Here is a 19,038-nt window from a genome sequence, read left to right on the forward strand (position 1 = left end):
TTGTGCTTCATCACCTTATCTTACAAAATCGGAGTTAATTTTTCTGTTCCAGTTCAGAAACACCAGAGATTACCAGATGAAAAAGATGTAGGGAAAAAAAGACCATCAATCATGTAAATTAAAATCCTTATGGAAAAGGACAGAATTTAGGATGCAGGAATGGTCTTTGTTTTGGCATTTCAGAGCTCAACTTCAGTTTTAGCCGTTGCTTTCATATATTTTTAAACTATTGTAGATGTTATATTGAATCCCAAATCTCAGCCATGTTAATACATAAAAAATACCCAAGTTTTTTTTTAAGAAAAGTCGTCTCAGATCTAGTCACCAAAAATTTTAGAAATGAGCCATATTCTGCTAGAAGGTACCAATTGTAAAACATCTGCCTTAATACATTCAACACAATAGGAACAGACCTCAGGATTATGAGCTTAACCTGCAAAAGGACTGCTTCGAAGTTCAAAATCCATGAACTTCTATCCTCACATAGCTTGTGGACACGATTGTTCTGGGACAGAATTTATGTTATGTGAATTTCATCTAGCCTAACTACATTACCCAAATCAAATTAAGTCAAGTCTCCACAGACAAATTTAAAACTTTACACATATTCCTCACTTGACTTTGTTAAACAGTTGAGTTTGTTAGTAATCAAATGCTGACAGAACATCCAATTTAAATGCAAAGGACCAGAGTGTAAGTAGCTACTGTATATGCAAAAAGAGGCAAACAAATGAAAAAAAAAAAAAATTAGGTATATTTAAAGATATTCATTTATTAAGAAATGAGCTAATTGATAAAGGCCATTGCTCTTTGACTTTTGCATAAATTAATAACTCTGTAATATTGTTTTGTGATCTTGTGTCACAGCACAACCCCTCTCATTTCTTCCCAGAAAAAAACAACTGTAAGTAGTTAAGTTTGATTTCCTGGATGCACCTTCCTGAGACAACATGGCAATGCAGCCACGGAAGGAAAGTTCTTATCCGTTCGTGGCTTATTCTTAAAGACTTATGCAGAAGAGATAAAGGCCAATGACTTTCCCAAACATAAGCCTGCTGAGATTGCTAGCTCTCTGGATCTGGACTTATTCAGATTGTACAGAAGCTCTTTTGTGCATTCTCTGGCCCCGACTCTAAATTTTGACAATGGAGTGGTTTTCTTCAAATCCTTTAAAAATAACAAGAATAACCCTGCCTGCTAGTCCCCATGTTCCTAACTGGTCATTGGTTACGTTCCAGACCCTGACTTTTCCTTCACACACCTGACTGTGTGTAAAGAGACAAAGTTAATGATATTGCTACTAGGCCAAGTCAGGCGAATAATTTTATCTACATTCAGTTCGCCAGCTGTAACATATTTCTTTACTTTACTGGGAATATTATCAGGATAAATTAATTTAAAATTTGCGAGATGCTGAGAATGCATGGCGATGAGTTCCAAAGAAAAACCGATTAAATAAAGAAGCTGAGTGTATGAACCGCTGCTGACCGGTGTTTCTTATACTGCTCAGGTACCGTCCCAGGACAGAAAACTGGACAACAGGTAAAGAGTTAGATGTGTTATATACCCTTTGCTGAGACTTACAGCAAAGTTCTTAGGCTCCACTGAGTGTTTTCATTCCCACAGTCTCCATAAGGTCAAAGTGGTTTTGCACAATTCTTAATGACAGTGTTTCCTAACCAAAGCAACGTACTTACATATCTCACAATGATGAGTGGGTTGTGATTTAGTAGTTATGGGTTTCAGCAGCACATAAGTAAAACACTGTTTGTTGTTTATAGCTATTTTTGTGATAAATGGAAAATTATACTCTCCCAAAAAGACTAAGTTATTGGCATTATTCAAACACAGTACTGACTGACATATGCCAATTTACTTGTCATCATATTTAACATGCCAGTATTAACATTTTCCTAACCAATTTAGAATTTTTCTCACAAACCAAGTTTTTATAACATCTCCTTAGGGCTATGAACATGTATTTACTACATGATAAGATAAAAAAAAAGAAAAGAAAATCCACATTTATTCATTATCATATATATAATTTACGTTGGGTAAACTGGAAAATGCTTTCAAGAATCAACTAACATGAAAAGCGTATTTGATAAACACGAATCCGTTTTATAATTTATATTCTGTTTTTCCAGTTTTCTGCAATAAGTTTTGACTTAGACTATCTTATGATTTAAATATAAAGATTTTTTTTAAACTAATCACGCAAACCTATATCAAGTGAGATCCTCTAAAAAGACAAGAAGGCATTTAAATACATAACTGAAAATGTTCTGAATTTTAGCTGTAAGCACAGAGAATTGAAAGTGGATATCTCCTATCTCTGGGATGCAACAGTGGCAAACAGGGACTGTAGGTGCACTCATTTATGAAGCTTTCTAATCTGTCAGCCACACTTCCAGTGCATCAGATCCAGCAAGTAGTTAAAGTCCTACCTTGCAACTTCTTTCAGTTTAAGAATAGCAGAAATTTAGAAGCCTCAACGTTTTTTGGTTTTTGGTTTTTGGGGTTTTTTTGGTTGTTTTTTTGTTTTTTTTTTTTAATATGGAGCAATACAGAACAGTTTGTAAAACTGTGGAAAACAAAAGCAAAGGAAGAACAAAAGAGCTTGTGGAAAGTTTATACACTTGCATATTATCACTCTTGTAAATGCTTCACAATTTGTGAAATCTGAAATACTGATATTTGTTTCATACCTGGGAAGGGAATGAACACTTTCTGTGTTTATCTCTCTTCAGAAGCAGCGGTAACACACTCAGATCCCTAGGCTTTACTTCAGGTTAGTGGAACACTTTGAATTAACCACTGTCAAAACCACTTGATTGGCTGCTCAGTGTAACCTCACATTCAGCAGCGTGCAGCCAGCCAATCACCATGCAAAACATTAACAAGGTCATAGTAGTATAACACACTTCTATAACTCAGAGATTACAAAAGACATTAAAATTCTGATGCCCCATTCATAAGGAAAAGATTGTAATGAGAACAGAGAATGGCACAACATTAATTCATTGTGTGACAAAGAATATAATGAGAATGGGAAATAGTACAAACATAACTCATTCTTGTTACAGCTTTAAGATTGTAATGTCATGGTTCATATCACATACCTAGGAAGAAAGGTATGGTAGAAGAGGAGTTGCAATATTAAACATAGTAAATCTGAATGCAGTACACATTATTATATATGCAATAGAATAAAAAATGAAACATTACTTAGAAATGGTTTGTTAAAAGTGTTATAATTTCTCCATACATTTTTGTTAACATTTTATTAATACTGTTGATATGAAGTGTTGCAGTGTGTGTGTATACTTATTAACAGGCCTGTCCTCAAAATCTTTTTACTCATGTATATCTTTAGAAATCAATTACAATTAAAAATAAAAATATTGAGGACAGTGTCTGTGTCTCTTGTGACACATATCACGAATCTGCCAAGACAGAGGCAGCCATGTTTAATCATTTTGTTTGATATAGTGAAATGTAATAAAGTCATAAAGCAAGTGATGTATTTACCTCCTGAAATTACTGAATAATTTTAGTTATTGCTTATCCACCACTCAGTGCTGAGCAATATCCTACCTAATGTAGTTGACTTTATTGAAGCATTTAACTGATAAGACGTTAAAAATCTTTGACCATCCATCTAAGAGCTTGCCAAAGCCCAAAGCAACTTGTTTCATTTATTAGGCTCTATTCAAGACCACCAAATCAACATATTTTATATTGGTTTTAAAAGCAAATCATTAACTCTGTGGTCATTTCTGTTAAACAAAACCCAAAATGTTCTGAAAGACACTCCAGTATGTTAAAATATAGAGTCAACAGGCAATTTCAATACAGCAATGATACTACCATATGTTATCTGCTTACTTGCCTTGAAACTTTGTTCTGAGTATTGTCTCTAAATGGGTCCATCCAACACCAGGAGCTAGGTCTTCAGCACAATTTTTGAAAAGTTTGTTTGTTCCAAATTCAGCTCCAAATGTTTAGATGGTGAACACTTACAAAGCTTCCGTACCCAGTGCAGGGAATGGAGAACATCCTGTCACCACTGTAGATTTTGCAATGCACAGGTCGTATTGAACATTCTCAAAAGTAAAAAAAAACCCCTCTTGATCAGACTTATATAAAGGTTCCTCAGACAGGAAGTAGCCTGTATGCTGTAGAGTAGATACAGCACTTCTGGTATCACTAGATGATCACTGTCATCTGAAGGATCTAGGGATCTGATCCAAATAAATAGCCTTAAAAGTACAGATTCTGCAGAAATTCCAAACCTTTATCCAAGAGTATGGTTCATAAAACGTATGACAAGTCTTTAATAATCTAAGATCTCGTAAGATTTCTGTCTCCACCCCTGTGAGAAGCATGTGTCTTTTGCTTTGGTTCTCTGTTTCCATGGAAGATGAAACTCCTAGCACACTTGCAGAGATTGCATTACACCATTTCTCATTTATCAGCATTCGTACTCCATACATCTTTGTTCTGCATTCACATGCAGTTTTGACCTTTTGACTATTCAATGGAAACTTTCATTTATTTATTTATATGTGAAGGCACAATGTCAAGGGAAAGATAGGTGATCATTGCTTTTACCAAATAAAATCAACTTCCAGCAGGCAACTGGAAAGCAGATCTGTAACTTAAAGAAGATATTCATGTCAAATGTCAGACAGACGGCATTTTTTAAGTGGTTCTAGAGGTGTTGTAGAACAGCTTCACCTTTTTTCTTTAACAGAGAAACTCCCATTTCCCCACTGTTTCTATTCATGGAAACAACTTTCTAACAGAATATCACAGCATCACAAAATGTTTGAGGTTGGAAGGGAGCTCTGGAGGTCATCTTGTCCAACTCTCCAGCTCAAGCAGGGCCACCTAGAGCTGGTTGCCCAGGACTATATCCAGATGGCTTTTGAGTATCTCCAAACATGGAGACACCACAAGTTCTTCGGGCAACCAGTTCCAGTGCTCAGTTACCCTCACAGCAAAAAGGTGTTTCCTGATGTTCAAACAGAACCTGGGTGTTTCAGGTTGTGCCATTGCCTCTGGTCCTGTCACTGGGCGCCACTGAAAAGAGCCTAGCTCCCTCCTCTTTACATCTTGCATTCAGGTATTTATACACGCTGATAAGACTCCTTCCAGAGCCTTCTTTTCACTGTGCTGAAGAGTCACAGATCTCAGCCTTTCCTCGTAGGAGGGGTTCTCCAGTCCCTTCATCACCTTCATGGCCGTTCACTGGACTCTTTCCAGTAGCGCTATATTTCTGAACACAGTACTCCAGGTGTGCCTTTTTGAGTGCTGAGTAGAGGTTACCAGTGTCAAGTAGAGGAAATATCAAAAATATTTTACTCTTGAATTAGAAAAAAAAAAAATTCAGAAGGATTTGCTCTTGAATTGGAAGAAAATCTACCAGATTTCCGGTAAAAATTTTAAGATTGGAATAGAACATCTGAATATGACCCCTTACAATATTATTGGTAAACTTAGATTTATTGTGATAAAAATAAAACCTATTTTTTTTTCTTTCCTCTAAAATGAAAGCTAATATGTTAACAAAATTGTAATGTTGTACCATATGGATGAGACTTACACCATTTATTTGTCCAGAAGACAATTGTTTCTTGAGAATCATAGTTCTATTTTCAGTAAATTGCTTAAAATTAAAGGAAATGCTTTTGTGTAGTTACTGCTTTTTCTTATCTAGGTGGATTTATTTCATTTTATATTTGTATAAATAGGTACTTCCCAAAAAGTGGCAAATACATTTTTATAGTATTAGTTACATTTCAGTATCCACATTACATCCAGGTGCATTGGCAAAATGCGATAGGTGTAAAGACCATGAGCAGAGGAAGAAATGTGATTGTGTGAGGGATGTTATGACAGTTCTGTATGCATAATACATGCATCCCAGGAGGCAATTCTGCATCTGTTACGTATATTTATGTATTTTCACTTGTACTTGTGGAGATATTTAAGATTTATGGTGATAGATTCTTTCCCCTTAAAGACAATAAAAGGAAAACATGCGACAAGGGTACAATTTTGTTAGTGAGAGAAGTGAGCCGGGTGTGAAAGTTGTGCACATAGTAGACTCTGTGAAGGTTAAGAATTTTCTGTTCTCAACACTTAGTAGCCTTTCTGCAGTGGCTTTCAAAATACTTTCAAAAGAAACCTCTAATAGATTTGATCTATGTGCAGCTAAAGTATGTTTCTGTTCATTATAATGACTGAAAGAGGGTAAGAAAACAATTGGTAGATGTTAAAGACTAACAGAGAAATGATGGAGACATTTTGTGAGTGAAAAGAAAAATCCTGAAGTCTCAAGGAATGAAGAAAGTGATGATAAATGAAGACAACACCACAAGGGTAAAGACACAGGAAAGATAAAATGGCTAAACAGACAGACAGTTTTATACAACTAGCTGTTTGAAGAAACAACACACTCTGTTGTACTGTAATGACATCTCCTGACCATTGAATTTTCTATGAAGAGATAGATGAGCCTTCTACAAGCTTCCATTACACAGCAGGTATTTTTTAGTCTCTGTTATACAGGAGCTGTGAAAAAACAACTTCTTCAGAAAATTCTTAGATACACTTGGAGGGCAAAGGAGAACATTTCTGCCTTTTACTTTTGAGCCTTTGAATCGGTGACTTCTGTACAGCCTTCTTTGAGCATTATAAGACCATCTACAGAATGAAACAAGAAGAAAGGTGTGCCTCAAGGCACAAACCAGAAAGAAGCTCCAACTATCAAATGTATGCAATTCTACAATTGTGGCCTATATTTTTTTTGAAGTTTGACATTTTTTTTTAAGATTTCAGTCAGTGTTGAAGGTAGGCTATTACAGCAGATGAAATGCTCATCTTATCTAGTATGTCAACTATGATATCTAAAGTTAAAAAAACCAACCAACCAAACAAAAAAAACCCTAAAATTTTAGAGATAGAGAATGGTGCAAACCCTGAAAGTGAAAATATAAATTTTATGGACAATATATGCTTCTTCCATCTTATTATTTCAAAGCAATTTTCATTTATCTGAAGAGCAGAAGAAACAGAAATTCTTGAAAGAATTTAAGATATTCCACAAAAGTTAGTAAAAATGTTATTGTTACTAACCAAGTGATAAAAATATATTTTCATATGCTATCAATAAAAACCTCTAACAACTCGTATTTCCCTCATCTGGAAGGAAGAAGTCAAACAGTTACCAAATAGTATTCTGTTGACTAAATATAGTTTGTAAAAGAGATCTATATAAAAATATAGCATAATTCTTATGAATAATGTTAGACTGCATTGAAAAAATACACTTACAAATCATGTATGGGTATAATGTTGTATCTATCACGCTCGAGAAGCTTGAGAAGTGGGCCCATGTGAACATCACGAGGTTCAAGAAAGCCAAGTCCAAGGTCCTGCACCTGGGTCGGGGCAATCTCCCGTACCAATACAGACTGGGGGACGAAGGGATTGGGAGGAGCCCTGCAGAGAAGGATTTGGGGGTGCTGGCGGGTGAAAAAAACATGAGCCGGCAATGTGCGCTCGCAGCCCAGAAAGCCAAACATATCCTGAGCTGTATCAAAAGAAGCAGGTCGAGGGAGGTGATTCTGCCCCTCTACTTTGATATCAAGAGACCCCATCTGGAGTGCTGTGTCCAGATCTGGAATCCTCAGCACAAGAAAAACATGGAGCTGTTGGAGCTGGTCCAAAGGAGGGCCACAGAATTGATCAGAGAACTGGAACACCTACCTTATGAAGACAGGCTGAGAGAGTTGGGGTTGTTCAGCCTGGAGAAGAAAAAGCTCTGGGAAGACCTTATTGTGGCCTTTCAATACTTAGAAAGGGCTTATGAGAAAGACTGGGACAAACATTTTAGTAGGGCCACTAATGACAGGACAAGGGGTAATGATTTCAAACTAAAAGAGGGCAGATTTAGACTAGATATAAAGAAGAATTTTTTATGATTCCATGGTCTGGTGGAACAATTTGGCAGAAGTTAAACCCCCTTGCTTTCTAACTGACCTCAGGTAATCCTGGGTGGCTAGGGGTGGCTGAGCTTAACTCCTCAGTGATGCTCAATTACATGTTTTATCGTGACTCAGGTTTGTGATTCTCAAAAACAGAACAAAGACTCAGAGTCAAGGGCTAACCTGACTTATTGAACAATCAATGTTCATGTGAAGAAAAAGAGAGAGAGAAAGAAAAAGAAAGGCAGAGGAGAGAGAGGAGACAGTCACTAGATAGCCATCACGGATTTTCATCGTCCCATTAATCTAAAGAGTCTTTAGGGTCTTTGTGTCTTTGATGTCGAGCAGCAAAGGGGTTTGTCCACAGTAAAAGATGAGAGAGAGGGCCAGCCTCTGTTCTTCACAGTTTCTGTCTTTTATAGTGATGTCTCGTTCCATATTTGGAATAAGTTTACATGTCCATGCCTCTCACCTGCTGGTGGGGAGCATTCCCAGTACAGTCCTGAAATTTTTCAGAGGGTCTAAGCCTCCAATCCTGAGCCTGGGGCGTGCTCAGTGGGTCGTGGACTACATGCTTGGAGTCAGGCATGGTGTTCTCTTGTTGTCATCTGTTCTTTTTGGGGCAGCGAGGGGCCGGTTGACGTGGTAGCGAAGTCTTGCAGTTAGAAGGGGCTGTCGCCAATGTTGAGGCATACATATAGACAAATTGATTTTTCTTTTTAGTCTCTTACAATGATGAGTGTGGTGAAACATTGGAAGAGATTGCTCAGAGAGGTGGTAGAAGCCCCATCCCTGGAAAGTTTCAAGGCCAGGTCAGGTGGGGCTTTGAGCAATGTGATCTAATGGAAGATGTCCCTCCTTATTGCAGGGGGGATGGACTAGATGACTTTTAAAGGTCCCTTCCAACCCAAACCATTCTATGATTCTATGATTATCAATTTAAACTTCCAGTACGATCTTCCCTTAATTTTTTAGCTACTTCCAAAAATGATATGTTAACATAATTTATATGACAAATAATATACAATATTACAAATAATTTGTTATCAAGAAAAAGCAATGTAAATGTTATACTTTGTCTTGAAATCTGTCAATACATGCTAAGTGTTAACCTTCCTCAGTCAACTATAATCCTTAAAAGAAAATGTTTGGAATGACAAAAATCAAAATACCAGCATTAGGTAGCCAAAAGACATTAGATACATCTGAGTCATAGACAAGTATATTATTTTGAGCTGAGATAGACATTTATTGACACTTTTTGCAATCTGCAGGTCCTTGTACTGACATAGATCTTGTCCAGTCTCATTTTATGATTAATAAGAACTTTGTGTCAATGCTTATTTTATAGAAACAGGTAAATTCACAAATATTTGAGGAGAAAACTTGTGAGGGGAGTGTAAGAGTTGGTCCAGAAAAAAGCATTGTCTCAACCTTGTCATCAGGGATATGGACAATAAGGTACCCCAAAAGGCTAACATCTTGACATGAGTCTACAGCGGCCTGGCTGAGATGCAGTTGGCTGATGCCGAGAATGGAATGTGGTACAAACACCCCGGGAGGGAGAGCTGCATGGCACAAAGTGTGCCATGTATGAGCACACTGGGAGGGAGAGCTGCATGGTAGGAAGAGTGCTGTGCCATTCTCTGGTACAGGACAAGATTGAGCTGATAAGGCGGACTGCATAACTGCTGTCACAAAATACTGATCAGCATCAATGGAGCCAAGAAGAGGCAAAGATTCAGAGGAAGAGCAAGGCATGTTACTTGGCATGAAAGATGGCTCCTCAACAACTGAACTTTGGAAGCTTTCCCCACCAGGGATCACGACGATTGTTAGGACCAGCGGGACGCTTCCTGGACCTGGGACCATAGGGACACCTTGGACCTGTGCTGGTAGCTATCAATCTCTTTCCTCTTTTCACTTTTACTTTTTCTACCCCTTTCCTTTCACCCTGTTTACCTATTGCACACTGCTTTACAGGCAAACAATAAAGTTTCACTGTTTGATTGAAACAAACCCCTTTGGCATGGCCGCCTTAATTTTGCACTTTGAGATCACAGAAAACGAACCATCACGAGTCCACTGAGTGGACCATGACAGGGGGGAAGAGAGAGAGAAGCACATCTTTAAATTTGCCTACTAATTCAACTTCTGCCCCCCCCTAGTAAAATCATTTTGACTAGAATGCTCAGGCATGTTTTACCACATGCCCTAGAAAGCCAAATATTCTTACACAAAGTATATTCAGCTTGTTTCCTTTGTCAATGCAATTACACTTTACGTCACCTTAAGGTAACTGAACAATAGGAAAAACAGAGCCTTGTAACTTTACAGTTTTTCTGTACAGGTGGTTTTTTTTTTGCTTTGAGCATACTACAAAAGAATAGTATTCTCTGAAAGTCCAACATATTTCATTGTAGGTGGTGGGAAAGACTAGTTTTGCCCATTAAAGTAGCTCCATAAGCAAATTAATTGTGTTAATTTTGAAACTTTGACTTTTCTGGCATTTTTACTAAACGGTTCCGTTCATCAGCAGAAGATAAATTAGTGGGTTGCAGTTGAAGATAGCTACTTAAGATGTTTAAACTATACACATAACTGGTGTGTTGAAAGCTAAAGTGTCGGAGTGAACTCCAGTAAATAAAAACGTATAGCACATAAACTGTAGCACTCTATTCAATGGCTTAAAAGGCATCATGCCATCCACTTCATTGATCAAGGGTATGCCCCAAGTTTCAACATTTGATGATATACAGTTCTAATGGGTTTGCGTGGCAAGGTTTTGGTAGAAGGGAGGTACAGAGGTAGCTTCTGTGAGAAGCTGCTAGATGTTTCCCTTATGTCTGATACAGCCAATGCCAGCCAGCTTTAAGATGGACCAGCCACTGGCTAAGGCCGAGCCAATCAGTGATGGTGGTAGCGCCTCTGTGATGGTGTATTTAGGAGAGGAAAGGAAAGTTATTGCACAGCAGTAATTGCAGGGAGAGAGAGGAGTGAAAATATGTGAGAGAAACATTTCTGCAGACACCAGTCAGTGAAGAAAAAGGAGGAGGAGGTGCTCCAGGCACTGGAGCAGGGATTCCCCTGTAGCCTGTGGTGAAGACCATGGTGAGGCAGGCTGTGCCCCTGCAGCCTATGGGTGGTGGAGCAAATATCTGCCTATATCCCATGGAGGACCCTACGTCGGAGTAGGTGGATACCTGAAGGAAGCTGTGAACCCGTGGGAAGCCTGCACTGGAGCAGGGTCCTGGCAGGACCTGAGGCCCGTGGAGAAAGAGAAGCCCACGCTGGAGCAGGTTTGCTGCTAGTGACCCCATTGTGAGGGGCCCACACTGAAGCAGTCAGTTCCTGAAGGACTGCACCCCATGAAGGAGACCCAAGCTGGAGCAGTTCATGAAGAACTGTAGCCCATGGGAAGAACTCACACTGGAGAAGTCATGGAGGACTGTCTACCATGAGAGGGACCCCACATTGGAGCAGGGGAAGTGTGTGAGGAGTCCTCCCCCTGAGGAGGAAGGAGCAACAGAAAACAGCAGCGTGATGAACTGACTGCAATCCCATTCCCTGTCTCCCTGAGCCACTTGAGGTGGCAGGAGGGGGAGAAACTGGGAACAAAGTTAAGCCTGGGAAAGAAGGGAGGGGTGGGGGGAAGGTGTTTTAGGATTTGGTTTTATTTCTCTTTACTTCTCTCTCAGTTAATTGGTAATATATTACTTTTTTCCCAAGTTGAGTCTGTTTTGCTCGGTAGTCCCTTTCTGACGATAGCGATCTCCCTGTCCTTATCTCGACCTCACAAGCCTGTTGCTATATTTTTCTATCCCCTGTCCAGTTGAGGAGGGTGAGAGTGATAGAGTGGCTTTGGTGGGCACCTAGCATCCAGCCAGGGTCAAACCACCACAACAGTCATTCTATGCACATGCTCAGCTATAAGAAGATAAAGGTCTGTCTACAGTGCAGTAAATTTAAGATGCAGACCTCAAATTTGAAACACTAATTTTAGTAGGCCAGCTTTCTTATTTTAGTGGTTTCATGGTTTCTTATTATCCTAATCAAGAATGGGGTTGCTACTCCTGACACAGTTCAAGCCACAGTTGAGAAAGATAATTCTAGTACTCAGAACAATTTTATCTCCATTATGGCTAACGGTGTCTGTTTTGAAGGCTCTTTATGAAGGAAGACACCTATTCTTTAGAAAATGGATTAACACTGCACCTGTTTAGTAATCACTGCAGTGCCCAGGAGACAGCAAACAGAAATATATGACTGTGGGTTCTAGTAGACTAGAAATCTACTAGTGCCTCAGGGGTAAAAGGCTGTTTGAAGGAAAAGCTGAACACCAATGAAGAATTCTAGCAAGAAGAAGGAGAGAAAGAGAGCAAGAAAGAAGGGAAGAAGAATTAAAAAAGGAGGGAGGGAGAAAAGGAAAGAACTCTTCCAGCTGCTCCTTTTAAATTTTTCCAAGGACATAGAAACTTGTTCAACAAAGGCTATTTTTTAAATAAAGGGTCATGTATCACTTCTAAACTCTCATGTTCATATTTGTATCGTCAAGTGTTCATAACACTTGAGGGGCAAAGTAAAGAAGTAATCCCCATCCTCAGTGCCCACGGCAGGATGACAACTGCGGCATACTGTAGTCAGGAATAAGAGACCAGGACATTGTAGTATGCCATGGGTCAACAGATGATCCATGGAACTTTAGTTTCAGTTTCCTTGTGCAAAAAATCCTGCTGTGGACTAGCTAATTCAGAAGGATAACACAATTCATCCATGAGCTGAGAATATCCTTTATTTACCAGCCTATACACTATCCTGATGATAATCTTCGTCCTTTTGCAGAAGTTTTACTGTTTTCTTTGCATTCCACTGTTGAGAGAGAGAGTATTGGCCCAGAGGGATAGAGATCTCTCCTTTGGCACAAGGAGGACAAGGCTGGTATCTTCCATCTGGTCAGGAAGCGCCCTATCTACTGGATAAATCTGTCCAAATGGAAACATAATGTTCTTTAGTTGAAGCTAGTTTACCATCAGTAATAGATGTTCAAGATGTCTGAAAGAGGTAACACAAGTCTGTTCTAATTAGGCACTCAACTACTTAGACTATTTAAATATTTTATCTCATAACTATTTTTGCTGCTATCTTTGCATGTCCAAAGAAGGTCAATGAAGCTAGTGAAGGGTCTAGAGGGTAAGTCATATCTGGACTGGCTGAGGGAACTGGGGTTGTTTAGCCCAGGAGAAAAGGAGACTGAGGGGAGACCTTATTGCTTTCTGCAACTACCTGAAAGGAGGTTGTAGCCAGGTGAGTGTCAGTCTCTTCTCCCAAGTAACAAGGGACAGGACAAGAGGAAATGGCCTCAAGTTGCACCAGGAGAGCTTTAGGTTGGATATTAGAAAGGATATCTTCACTGAAAGTGTTGGCATTGGAACAGGCTGCCCAGGGAAGTGGTTGAGTGACCATTGCAGGAGGTATTTGTAAGATATGCAGACATGGCACTTAGGGACATGTTTTAGTGGTGCACTTGGCAGTGTTAGGTTGATGATTGGACTCCATGATCTTAAAGAGTCTAGTTTTAAGCTGCCTCATATTTTACCTGCATAATGTAAATAATCAGTAAATTTACTAGGCTAAATGCTGAATGACTGGCCCCAGAAATCTGAAGTGAGCTACTTCCATGCTAAGTAATGCACTGCTCAGATCTCTATATGTGAGCCCCAAGTAAAACAGAAAGGTTTTCAGAGGTGAATTGACACAAAAGCAAAGAAAACTCTAGTTTGGCATTTGTAACTCATAAAGCCTGATGCTTTACATCTGATTGGCAAACACTGGCCAGAGTTTGTAGACTACAAAGACTGCATTGAAAATGGCTAGCACTAGTGTAGTTAGAAAATAGAAAGCACTGCAGTAATCTCTGAGCAGCTACTGAATGAATAGTCAGTCTGGCTAATATAATCCCCAGAATCAGATGTCTTCTTGAAATCCATTACCACAGTATTCCCCTTAGAACAGTAGTTAGTTTCATCAATTCACAGCTTTATGACCTAGCCAATTAATATGAGTGATATCCTGACTTCCGCTCATAAAAACAATCTCTCTCTAATGCTAGTATAATTTGGAAATATAATACTCAAAGAACTAACTTTCTGAACAGTGAGGACGATACTCTGTAAGAGCTCATACACCATTACACAAAACCTGGATCATCAAGGCAATGAATTTCTTTTGAAGACATATACTGAATAGCACACACTGAAAATATATAAGAAACACCTAAAGCACATACAAGAATCAACATCTGGTACAATATTTGATGAAAGATTTGCCTTAAACTTACCAAGAAAGTAACACCGAGACCTTTCAGTTTCTCTAGATGTTGCTGTAATTTTTTTATCCCTAGTCTGTTACAGAGGACCAAGTTTGTTCTAAAGGCAGATATGTTCAGTGACAGTCACATCTATTACTCCAGAACTGAATATGGCATTGAATGAATCAAATCAACAAAGGTATAAAAAATATAGTTTTTTTCAAATAAGACCATAGATATGATAGTTACAGATCTTTCAGACTATGTATTAATTATATTGTCATTGGTTTTTATAATATCCAGTCATACTGTGAAGTATCTCATAGTGGGGCAAAGATCAAAGCTGTTAGAATATCAACACCAACAGTATTGCTGGTTCTCTTTGTTCACTTGACCTTTAAAGCAAGCAAGATTGCCTGTGCAAATGTTGAAATACTTGTGTCATTAGACAGATTTGGTGTTTTTAGTTTTGCTGAATTTCCTTGGACAATTTAACACAAGATTGACATTTATTTGATATAACTGATAAATAAGGACAATCACTGCCTGAAGTAATTTTTTATTTAGTTTTGTTTTGTGGGGTTTTTTAAGTTTCTGTTGAATCAAAAGTCTGTGTATTTCATTGAGATGACAGTTTTGCTTTTTTTTGATTTGGGAGATATCATCAACATTAATATTATACCATAACTTGCAAGCAAGGCAGAAATATGAAGAGGAAATGAGCATCAGCTTCTTTAAAATATAATGTGTGCCGTTGTGCCATGGATAGTCATTTTAAGAAAAGTGAAAAATGTTAAATATTTTTCTCAACCTGATTATTTTACACTTGTCACATATACGTATATATATACACATGTATTTATATATGTATGTATGATAGCTTCACCAAAAGCAGTGTGGTGTCGTATGTTCCTACCTTTAATGGAGCTGCTTTAATGGAGCTTCTGCCTCGCAGTCAGCCTCCCAGCTGATGACAGGCAGGATTCAGGGGTACCACATTCCTAACCTTAGCACCTCACTTAAACACCTGAAGTTTGGGGAAGCAGTTAACATACTTAGCTGTTTATACAATTTCATACCACACCAGAGAGTTGTATTAATCCTATCATGAAGTAAAATACCTACTTTGATAGGTATTACAGCCTACATAGGTAGCCATTACACTCCAGATAGGTATTACATCCTTGGTCATAAGGTCAGCCACTGAGATTGTAGAAGAAATATATTTCAATGACCACTTCTGCCAGACTCAAGATCAGACTGGGAAACCTCTGCATCCTACTTGTAGGAATGCCACAATCTTCAAAATCCTTCACTTAGAGACATTTTTTGAGACTAATTAGTCCTGGACAATGTAACCCAAAGCATTCTGAAATTCAATTACTAGGTGTTATATAGTCTGTAAAACAGTATTCCCATCCCTGTGATGACTAGAGAAGCAATTTTTTCATTACTATTACTCAACAGATATGTTTGGAAAGGTAGTTTGGATATACTTACCACAGTGACATGATTTCAAGTTTAGCCTTTAGATATGCGGGTAGTAATTGTAGATGATGGAAGTCTCCTTCAGTTAAAACTCCCTATTATGGAACTGGTTTGGTTTGGGTGGATTTTTATCTTTATTTTTATTTCTAGAAAGATATCTGAAAAGATACCTGGCTGAAAAAAAATCTCAAGCTTGCCCCCTATTAAAGTAAACGAAAATGTGGAAGATAATTTAAATCACTTGACATTCTTTTAACAATTTTCCCAGTGAATTCTGCTACTTTTTTACTTTATATTTGGCTTTATTATTCTATCTCATCTTGTCTAGGGTACTACCTTTATGTACAATCGCTCATTCTCAGTTCTGTGGGATTATTTACATGGCAGAATTAAAGAATTAGGATATTAGAAACAAGTCTTCAGCAAGTTTCAGCTTTCATAACTGTATATAGAGCAGATTCACCTGAGCTTATGTAGAATAAATAGTTAAGTGAAGGATCAGTCTGTTCAAAAATATGTGTAGGCATTAGAGATCAAAACACAGGAGAAAAAACCTATTCCAAAAATGAGGCTATGCAAGTATGAATTTCATCATAACAAAAATCATATAATAAATATCCTGCTGAAGAAGAGAGCTATGGAGCTAGCAGCAAATAAGCTCATGTACACTTCATTTTCTATCTATACCTATCTGTATTAAGTTCCATCCTCCTCCAGTTTCAGGGAATAGCATATTTGAAGGAGGTATCCAAACATCTTTGTAATTTTGCCAGAGCAGAGAGAGGGTTCTGATTTGTAATTTCTGAAACAGAGGTAGTAGAAAACAGAACATAAAATCTCCAGATAGGTTTTTTTTGTTCATTTTGTGTGTTCATTTTGAAAACCAGAAAACTGTCAGCAAGTAAGGTTATCAAGGGCTGAATAATTCCCCTACTCAATTACCCAACTTTGCAGTTTCTCACACAGCTGCATGTTATTTACATGCACACACAAATATGTTGTCTTATTCTTTCATTTTGCAATACAGATCTAATGTGCACTGATAGCAGAGAACTCAATTCTGGCACACAAAGCATGTCTGATAGATGATTGATAGACTGATTTTTCCTTCCTTCTCAGCAAGGTTTTTCACACAGGAATGCGTGGAGTGTTTAGAGGAGTTACATAAGCACGTACATTTGGGTATACATAAACTGACATATTAAAAAAATAGCATTTTGGGCCTATTTATTTTTTCTTATAGTCGCAGGAAGCTACATCTTCCTCTTGCCTCTACTGTGCCAATTCGTTTCATTTCCAGACTTATCTGATCTGGTCCATGTGGGAATCACCAGAGACATCACAGCAGCTTCCCAACCTCTTGGGAATCTGATTGCTTCTTTTTCTTATGCTAGTTCACTTTGTCCTCCAAGTAAGAATTCAAATGTCAATCATTTTTTGTTCAATTTCATGGGGTAGAATCACAAAAATGGCAACCAATCCAATTGCAAATTACTTGATGAATCTTCTTTGAAGAGTTGCCAATAATGCTAATCATCAAATGGTTGAATTCAGCTCTGTAGAAATGCATTTGTGAAGAACAGCAATCTCTGTGACTTTGACAAAGGAACTGCTGACTTGCCTCACTGTTTGTCTTTTGATGTGAAAGAGCAAATCGATTTATAGAGCTTTTGCTTGCAGATGTAGGATATGATTAGTATGCAGAAAGACCTTTCTACAGTGTCATTTGTTTATTTAGCTGTCTCTGCACTCAGCCCTGATTGTGTATACTTAATTAATGTATACAAAGCTAAAAGAAATAAAATCCTGGAACCATGATCATAGAATACTGTACTACATGTCGTTCGTCACCATGAAAACGCTATTTATATTTTATTGGCTACAAGGAAGGGAAATGCATACATTTAAAAAACTGTTTCAAAAAGTCCTTATGTTTGCCAAAAGCAGTCAGTTATAGTTACACCAAAAAACTGTCAATGAAAGCTGTTCGATCTAAGTAGGAGGTTCTTTTTTTTACAGTGTTTAAATTTTTATTCCAAACAGTTGTTGAGTCTTTATAAAAAGTACCTCTGATGCCTTCCTGAGGTCAAAGTACTCTGTAAAACATCCTAAGAGACCTGAATCATCCCGTTCTTCAAGGCCGCCTGATTCTGTTGCTTGGAAATTTTAGCTGAGAAAGAGTTTAAAGAGGAAAGCAGAGACACTAGAGACCTTCATGTCAATAATGAATGATCAATAGAAGTCACACACTAGAAAATTGACATTCAGTCAGCAATTCTGTGTTATTCATGCACATTTTACATTGTCTGTTCAGGTTTGTTGTGGGGAAAGTAGACACAGAAAGGCAGAAAAAGGTAGAAATCATCAGAATACAAATAATGGAATACAGAGTGACATCTAGTGACATGCTGTATTAGAAGCAAGAACATTTAATTACTGAAATATACTGATTTTACCAGTCATATTAATTACAGCGTTCCAGAAAAGTTACTTTAAAAAATGTTACAGAATTTTCTTACAAAATGCATTCCATGAGCATATGAGACCATTCATAATTCAACTTACTAAAATGTTTGCTTCTGTTATAAATAGCAATTCAAGCAGAAACAAATTTTCTGGAGCAACACTTTACAAGTTTAATAACACTGGTACTATAATTAGATTGTCAGTACAGACTCACCTTATAAATAGCTTCCTAAACTTGTCTGCAGGACCTTAAACTCTTGTATTCTTCAGCTGTGAGCACTGACTCAAAATCATGATCTAACTAACCTATTCAGGTCCTTGTACCATTTTTTTTTCAAGATAGCGGAGCACTGTCTTCATGGGCAAATTGCATTGAACCTTCTGTTCTAAACTTTTCCGTTTGGTTAACTGCAGGATTTTGGTCACCAAAAGTGCTGTAACAAAGGAAATTGCTGCTACAAAGTTGAAATCCAGAATACCCTGTTTTCAACCAAATTTCCATTGAATACTAACACAGACGATAATGCCCTTAGTATCTATGGTATGATTAGGCGAGAGCAATTCATGTTATTAAAAGAAGAATGAGATTGATCTGCAAAGACTGTGAATAATAAAATACTGTAAGGGATTGTATAGCATTCTCCAAACATACTTTTTAAGTAATACAAAATACCTTGAAAAGTCACTTGCAAATTATGTTATTGATACTATGCTTCAGTAAATAGGAAAGTGCAGAAATCATTACACGTGACTAAAATAATTTTGTGGGTTGCAATGTTA

The sequence above is a fragment of the Leptosomus discolor genome, chromosome 1 (assembly GCF_034619465.1).
Source record: "Leptosomus discolor isolate bLepDis1 chromosome 1, bLepDis1.hap2, whole genome shotgun sequence".
NCBI lineage: Eukaryota > Metazoa > Chordata > Aves > Leptosomiformes > Leptosomidae > Leptosomus > Leptosomus discolor.